Genomic DNA, 9,130 nt, shown 5'->3' with positions numbered 1-9,130 from the left:
AGTTACAGATTTATATCAGAACTTGTTATTCTGTTACAGCAGTTTTTTATAACAGCGGTTGTTATAAAACATGTACCATTAGTAGTTAAAATAACAAAAATTGTAACAAAATTTCTTCTAGTTTTAACAAAAATATTACTAAATATGTTATAATTTGAACAAAAATATAACTCGTTATGTTACATAAAAAGTGGTGAAAATAGCTTGTACTATAACAAACTATGTTATTGGAAAGATTATGATTATCCCTTAATGTAGGCAATTTACTTTGTCCAGCTGGCTCAAGTTTGAATGCAGGTTCAAGTTATACTGAAGGTGGTACCTTCGTTTTTTTCCAATTCCTATCTACCAAAAATGTAGGCAATTTTTTTTCGGTTGGAATAAACATAACACATTATGTTATAATCATGTTATGATGATAATGAAATTTTCTCTTCCATCTTTGACAGATAATTTATAACAAAATTATTACAAGTATTGTTATTTGTAACACATATTGATATAATTTTGATAAAATTATGTTATGACTAACTGGTCGGGAATGCTAATGCTAATGCTAATGGTATCATTTTCGGCAGTCACCAGTGAGCCCAAGTACACAAATTCTTCTACCACCTCGATTTCGTCACTTGAGCCTCTTCCTATCATGTACTTCGTCTTCGACGTGTTGATTACTAGTCCGATCCGCTTGGCTTCCCTCTTCAGTCTGATGTAGGCTTTCTCCATCTTCTCAAAGTTACGTGCCATAATATCTATGTCGTCGGCGAAGCCAAATAGCTGGACGGACTTTTTGAAAATTGTACCACTTGTGTTAATCCCTGCTCTATGTATTACCCTTCCAAAGCGATGTTGAATAGCAGACACGAAAGACCATCACCTTGCCTTAATCCTCTGCGCGTGCTTCAGAAGGACTCGGGAATGCCCCTGAAACTCGAACTACGCACATCACCCGATCCATCGTCGCTTTGATCAACCGTGTCAGTTTATCCGGAAATCCGTGGGCACGTTGTATTCGCAGCATTTCGGCAGTACTTGGCGAATGGCGCACACCTGGTCCGTGGTGGAGAGTTCGCCCATAAAACCCGCATGGTACTGCCCCACTGCTCCCTTGCAATTGGTGCTAGTCGACGGTATAATATTTGGGAGAGTACCTTGTAGCCGGCGTTCAGTGATGTGATTGCGCGTTGGTTGCTACAATCCAGCTTGTCGCCCTCTTCGTAGATGGAACACACGACACCTTTCATCCACTCCTGCGGCAAAACTTCCTCCTCCCAAATCTTGGTAATGACCCAGTGCAGCGCTCTAGCCAGTGCCTCACCACCGTGTTTAAATAGCTCTCCTGGTAGATGGTCAACCCCAGGGGCTTTGTTGTTTTTCAGCCGGCCAATCTCCTCCTGGATTTCCTGCAGATCCGGAGCCGGTAAAATTATGTCCAGCGCACCTTCTCCCAAGTCCGACATCATACAGCCATCTTCGTCTGACACACCGCCATTCAGATGATCTTCGTAGTGCTGCCACCACCTTTGGATCACCTCACGCTCGTTCGTAAGAAGGTTCCCGTTTATGTCCTTATACATATCAGGCTGTGGCCCTTACGTGAACGGTTCAACTTCTCATAGAACTTTGTTATTAGCGTTATTAGCGCGGCACAGTTGCTCCGTCTCTTCACGGTCTCGTGGCGCTTTTTCCTCCGGAAAATCGAGTTTTGTCTGTTCCGCGCCCATTTATATCGTGCCTCGTTCGCCCTCCCCAGCCAACACAAACAATGCTAGTGTACAAGGTGGAGGCGATATAGGCGCATTCCTCCATTTGACTGCATGCAAAATGTACGTATGTGGCCTCCACTTTGTACACTTATTCGACATGATATACGATCTTGTGTTTGCTGGGTCGTGCGGTGTTGCAGCAATCTCGCCCATGCTGCATTCTTCTCTTCTACTAACTGCTCCCATCCGCCGTCATACCAGTCATTTCTCTGATCCGGGGGCACCGTGCCAAGTGCAGCGGTTGCGGTGCTTCCAATGGTGGATCGAATATCTCTCCAGCCATCTTCAAGAGACGCTGCGCCTAGCTGCCAATCCGTCGGGAGTGCCACTTTCAGCTGCTGCGCGTATCCTTGAGCTAGTTTACCGTTTACCGCGTGTTGTACACCGTCGAAAGTTTTGAGCGCAGGCATACTGCAACGAGGTAGTAGTCGGATTCAATATTCGCACTGCGGTAATTGCGTACGTTCATGATGTCGGAGAAGAATTTACCGTCGATTAGAAAGTGGTCGATTTGGTTTTCCGTTTCTTGGTTAGGTGGCCTTGTGAATATTTTTGCGGGGAAAGAAGGTGCTTCGGACTACCATTCCGCGGCAATTCGAAGCCTCATTCAAATATCCAAGGGTTTTTTTTACTTTCAAGATAAATTCTGGAGAAACCTCACAGTTAACACTAGGCTGCGAAATGGCAATGTCCCAATGGGGGTTGTAATGCTAATAAGACGAAGACGATGGGTAAGAATACCCTGGGCTTTGGATTATAATTCCCCACAAATATTAATATATTCTAGGAGAATTGTAATCTGTGCTGGTAGGAGTCTACGAACTGGGGTTGGAATATATTTGAATACACATTAAGAAAGTGGTGTAGATTATTGGAATTGAATTGTAAGTTCGTATACTCCTATTCGGTTTCCTCAATGACCGACAGGGTGCGTGCTACATGTCGCGGATAGAAGCTAAGGGAGGTGTGGTATAATTCGACTGAATTTATTGAATAAAAAGGCCTTTTATAGTCAGTCAAATGTGCTTTTCCCCCTTTTTTGTTGTTAATGCATAATGTCAAAATAGATAATCGATACAGACACCTCCTTTCACAACAATCTATAATTCATTTGAATGTATTCAACATTGGCTCCGTAGCTTAATGTCCTATGCGACATAGTTTTGAAGATACTATTTAGCTGATCCAAGTCTAGCATCCTGTACTAGAGAGTTACTTTAGAAGAGACTTCTCATAATTTTATCGTAGTCAACGTTTATGTTAAAAATAAGTTATAAATTGGAGTGCTCATTATTTCCTGCTAGATCAGTTACAAGACAACGTGGACCACATTGAGGAAAAATTATTCAATAAATCGATATTATCGTCGAAAGGCCCAGCTATGCTGTAACCAAATTAATCACTTATTATATAAATCTCTAACTGAAATTAGAAAAAAAAACAAGCTACTGAATTAAATCCGACTGATATTAAATATAACACCAAATCCCATTTAAAAGAACCTCATAAATAATAAAATGACATTTACTAATATCCATTCTTTTCATTATTTTCCTCACTATCTAACCCGATCTCAACTATAATAAATTATGATGGAGCTTCGAAATTGAGAAGACTCCGGGCCAACACCAAATGCAGCATGATCCTACTAATATCGTCAGGAATCGGAAGAATCTGAAATCTGGTAAACACTTATTAAAGCTAATAAGTGGTAAGTAGATAGAAAGAATACATACATGGTAAGTGCAAATAACTTATAAATTTATCATATTTTCATTCCATTGCGTAAATGTATATATCATAATAGTTTACTTTGTAAATGATAACCATTTGTGAAAAACGTATATATGTTTCTGTGAGTATGTGTGTATATTATATCAAAACAATAATCTAAAAATTGATTTAAGAAATAGGTGGAAAATTATGCTGAAGTGTTGTTTAGGATGGTTACTGAGAAGTGCAAAATATAGTTGATGTAAAAATTGATGTAGCGGTGTTGGCAGTCATGGGTGAAGTGAATTAAGTGAATCGACTCATCATTAAACACACGACTGCAATATATGTTCAACAAAATCGTAAGCAGTGATTTATATACTTATTAATACTATGTTTGCACTACGGCCTGAATAACATGTTATTCAAATTATCGACAAAAGAAAGCTCATCAAGATAGTCGAATAACATGTTACAAGGCCCTAGTGTGAACATAGTATAAGTCGTGACGTCAATTTGGAAAGGTTGAACGGAATTTTGAAAAAAGATGGTGCCGACGATTTAGTAATTTGGTTTTGACCGTTTGGTGATTTTTCGGCGACTCGTTTCTGAGGCTGGTTTCCTGCTTAAGGGAGTTAAGATAGTGGAGAAGTTGTGAATGTGAAGAAAGAACGATACGGTGATAGTGACCGCAATAATTTTTGGTGATCATGATGACTATGTTTACATTAACGTAATGATAGTAGGTGAATATGATGCGTGATTTCATTGCTTATACTGAGTGAAATGATTCGTAGTGGCAGAAAAACTTATATACTTTTGTAAAGGTAAAGAAGAAGAAAAGAGTGATGTTGATGTTAGTGATGGTAGTTTGACAATACTAAGTGCTTATAATGATGAGGGTGGGCTGTTATACAAATCCTTGTTTTCATCAACACGGCCCATAACAGTGACCACATGAGCAACATCGCTTAGGAACGTCTGTGTGATGATGAAAAACGGGAGGCTCATAGAAGCCAATATGGGCGGGGTACAGTGTAGATTAATAGCAAGGGACAGCTGCCATTGTGACCACCACAAAAAAAAAAAAAAAAGATGGAAACGATGGGTTAGAATGGTTTGTGGTAGAAAGTATTCAAGGAATTCATGGACCAACTTGAAAAATCATTTTGATAAGAAAATTATTTTGAGCTTTTTAGTGGAATGTTTTCACCTGTCATAAGACGAGTTTGAACAATCCCATTGAATTCCACCACTTAATTGTATCCTGACAGATACGTATTTCGACCTCAACAGTAAGGCCGTCTTCAGTGTCTTGTACTTGACTCGACTATCTGTCAGGATACAATTAAGTGGTGGAATTCAATGGGATTGTTCAAACTCGTCTTATGACAGTTGAAAAATTAGCTAAACAGCAATCTATTGTGAATAAAGGCAACCATTACTCGTTTCTCATGTATCATATTTCTATCAATTCTTATTTACGAGGCTGTGCAGTGCATGTCCATCAAAAAGTACTTGCAATTTGTAATCCCGTGAAAATTCATTTTATGGCTGGGAAAATGTTGCATATGATGCCAATGACCTCTCAAACCACTTACCTGTTCCTCAATGCAATGCTTGTTTCCGTTTTCAGCGATTTCAGATAAGAGTTCACATAATGTCTTCTTATCTGCGTGAAATTTCTAATTCCAAACAATCTCATTCATCCGCGTTAAGACTCAGTTACCTAACTGAATGGAACTGCAGCATCAGCAAACTACGCCGTGTCATCCTCATTTCCCGTTCAAGCGAGATGGGAACCGTGTGGTGTGGCGTGAGCCGTGGCGTGATATGATAGGTGTAATAACCATGTAATGGCAACTCCCTCAGTATCGTCCTCGCGCAGGCACACATAAAAGCGTTGTAATTCTCGGCAGATGACACATGGCGGTCGGTGGTGATATGGCCTCGATGCGGAACAATAACAACGGAGCGAGCGCAACCCATCGACAGCCGGCAGCAGGAAACAATGCTAAAGTGTCGTTAATTGTGCGGTAAAGTGTTCAAAATTATCAATTTATGCAGCATTAAGTTGCCTCTGGATTGTCAGTGTGTCAATTTTCCTGTCAATTTGAGCGCGCCACCGTTTCTCCGGAGGTAGGCTCTGCTACGGACGCGGTCTGGTGACTTTTGTAGAGTTGTTGATGCGCCACACTGTGCGTCATCGCCGTGACGGACTTTTGATCGGGACTTGGTCCAAACTTATAACATCGATTTACTATATGATAGGCTTTTAAGTAAAAGATGGTTATCCAAAAGGAATACCTCAGCTGCTAATGTATTAGGGCATCGTTCGAGCTTTCGATAACAGAACAGTAGACCTGTCATAAGACGAGTTTGAACGATCCCATTGAATTCCACCACTTAATTGTATCCTGACAGATACGTATTTCGACCTCAACAGTAAGGCCGTCTTCAGTGTCTTGTACTTGACTCGACTTAGACACTGAAGACGGCCTTACTGTTGAGGTCGAAATACGTATCTGTCAGGATACAATTAAGTGGTGGAATTCAATGGGATTGTTCAAACTCGTCTTATGACAGGTGAAAACATTCCACTAAAAAGCTCAAAATAATTTTCTTATCAGAACAGTAGAGTTGATTCATCAAACAGAACGAAGCATAATTTCGTAGAGGATGATTTATTTATTAAGAAATGTTCATAAAATAGAAATAATCTCACTCGAAATCATTCCCTACTCATGTTTCCAGCCCATGAAAAAAATCCCGAGTTACAGAGGTGACTAAATGCCACGACGATGTAAAAATCATTACACATAGAAAAGTTAAATCTTTCAGCTCCCTGCCACTGTGCGTCGTGAGATATCGGTCCTTGGTGGCTTGTATCGTGCCGTTAACTGCCTGTGAAACTAACCCGGATTGCTCCGGTTCCGGTTTTGATTGGGATGGGAAAAGCACAAACCATACCGACGGCGACCGGGTTGTGAGTGAAAGTCATTTTCGCAGTAAATTATGGTGGGATCAAAGTGGGTGGCTTCGGTCCAGCGGTGATGGACGACTTGTTGGTTGAGCCGCCGTAATAAGGATCAAATCTTCTAACTATTGACTTTAAACTATGAACAGTAAACACGCTGTAATTCACCCGCAAGCAAGCGGTCGACCTAGTTTGCACCAATAAATGTCAGTAATGGCAATAAACTCGACTCGTAGGCACACGTGCTCGATGTGAGCGCCATATCTGTCAAGAACTCACGCAATTTACGTTCATTCTTATGTGTTTAAATTATTAAAGCTCTTACTGCGGGGTTTGGCTTTCACTCACCCCTTGGCTGTTAAACAATACATCACTTCCTGACGTTAGTAGAATGCGTTCCTGTCTTATATTCTTTATCCTGAGGTGTCGCATTCCCAGGGTGGAAATAAATTCAAATTAAACTTCACCTCCTGGCAACCAATGTCAGGTGAGAATTGTTTCCTCGAAGAAAAGTTGAAGAAACGTGTCCGGATATATCTGTTTTACTTAGCTGTGGGCTAGTTGTGGATGGACGATCAAACATGAATGAATAAACAATTGTTGCAGATAAATTACTAAACGATTATGTAAGAAATATACACCAAAAAACTAATCTTATAATTAATCAGAAAAAATATTTTAAGCTCTTTTTAGTGGAATGTATTCAACCACAGTTGTGGTCGAAATACGTATCCGCAAAGATATCGAAATAATTGGTGGAATTAAATGGAGTTACTTAACTCGAATTCTGTAATGTTTATACAAGAAATGCAACCTTTTATACAGATATTTTATTAAAGTAATACAAAATTGCCAGAATTTCAATTTTATTTTATATGCCAAAATCATTATACGGTTTCTGCAAAGTTCTTATGCTGAACTGTATTAAAATCTGCCATTCGTTTGTGCGGCGTAATGATTTCGTGAAAAATACTTCTTAAAAGTATGGACTGATAGTAAACAGTCTTTCAGTAAATTAGCACAAGTATACACTAAATGAAAAAAATGCAATAGTTTTGCAATTTTCATAGTATACATTAGTAAAAACTTGATTGAATTTGGAGATTAGATCTCTTGATTCAAGAAACCATCAGTGAAAGTTTGCAGAAGTGCTCTTATCTAAGGCCATTTTATAAATATCTGAGGTCATCTTTTAGTATGGAAATTATTAGCGATGACCCACAGTGCTTTCTCCGGAGTTCTTAAAAACTCGCAGTCATCTTTTGTTTCTAGCACTGGATAACTTTTTTTTCTATTTATAAAGTTGATACGTGCGTATATTCCCCCTGGTGAATTTTGCCAGACACTGAATATCTTTCCTCAGGACTTTATTAGTTACATACATACAAAACTTCCTGCCTGAAATGCCAGGCTGTAAAAGTTTCCTGATATGGAATTTCGATTTCGGGATTTCAACACCTTCATACGCAGAAATCGTTAAAAACTCGATCGAAACATCAACCGTGATGCAAAAAGTTTCCAATTTCCAGACAACTCAATTGAAATCCCATCGGATATCCGACCCTGGCACAAACTTTCAGACAGAGGGCCTATGAAAAGAAGAATCAACTAACTTTCCTAATCTAATTTGGTACTGGCTTACGGCCCGAAAAAAAACAAGATTTATTCTTACCGATGGCAGTTCCGCAGAACTTTCCCAACCACATGCAAGTGTGCACTTTCCAACCGATAAACCCGGCTGAACCAAAAATAAACCGAGAAATATTGCCACATTCAAAGCGCGGGACCGCAACTTCTGTGCCTCAGTTGGTTGAATGTGTACAAAATACCTACGGTTGATTGAATTGATTCGGGGTCGTAGTGAAAGCGGAAAACTTTCCGGACGCGCAAAACTACCCCCAAGGAGCGAAGTACCTACGAATAGAAGAAAAAAAGGTTCTGATTGAGACGAAAAGTGGGAAAGTTGGCGCACCGTCTTCGTTGCTTGCCTTCATTACTGCGCGATTGGGTGATAATAAAAATTGGTTCACCACTTGCGATGGGACGAAGAAGTCCCATTAATGTTGGGGAAGTTGTGTTCGATGATCTGGAAGTGGATTTAAAGTTGTTTTGGTTACAACTTTGCAATGATTATTATAGAGAAATAAGACTGGAAATTTAGGAAAAAGAAAAATTGAACAGTTTATTTTTGGAAGCTAGTTCAATAGAAACAATTCACCAGGAACTGTCCACGTGATGGTTTGAAACGAAAAATATAATGAGAAAAAAAAAATGTATAACAAAAATGCGCTAAACTGTTATATATTAATCAGGTTTCATAACAAGTATAGAATATGGTGCATGCAACATTTATTAAATTGAATTATTATTTTTGTTGATTTTTATATTTTTTCTTTGATATGCGACCAATATAAACATTCGCTTCGCAAAACATACATCTCTATATAACGACGCTATCCAGCTCGGACTGTTTTCTACGTATGAAATTACAGTCTTTTGTTTTTGATTACTTTGCTGCGCTTCCGAGGAGACGCTCCCAAAGTCGATAAGGATATTACTTTCCGATATTGCGACCCTTCTTCTTCGGTATATTCACAGCAAACCCCATTTCGCCAGCGCTGCCTAGATCCTGACTGAACTGAATGATAGGGTGCCCACTTACAAGCGCGTCAAA

The sequence above is a fragment of the Armigeres subalbatus genome, chromosome 3 (genome assembly GCF_024139115.2).
Source record: "Armigeres subalbatus isolate Guangzhou_Male chromosome 3, GZ_Asu_2, whole genome shotgun sequence".
In the NCBI taxonomy this organism is placed as follows: domain Eukaryota; kingdom Metazoa; phylum Arthropoda; class Insecta; order Diptera; family Culicidae; genus Armigeres; species Armigeres subalbatus.
This window is presented reverse-complemented; position numbering follows the sequence as displayed.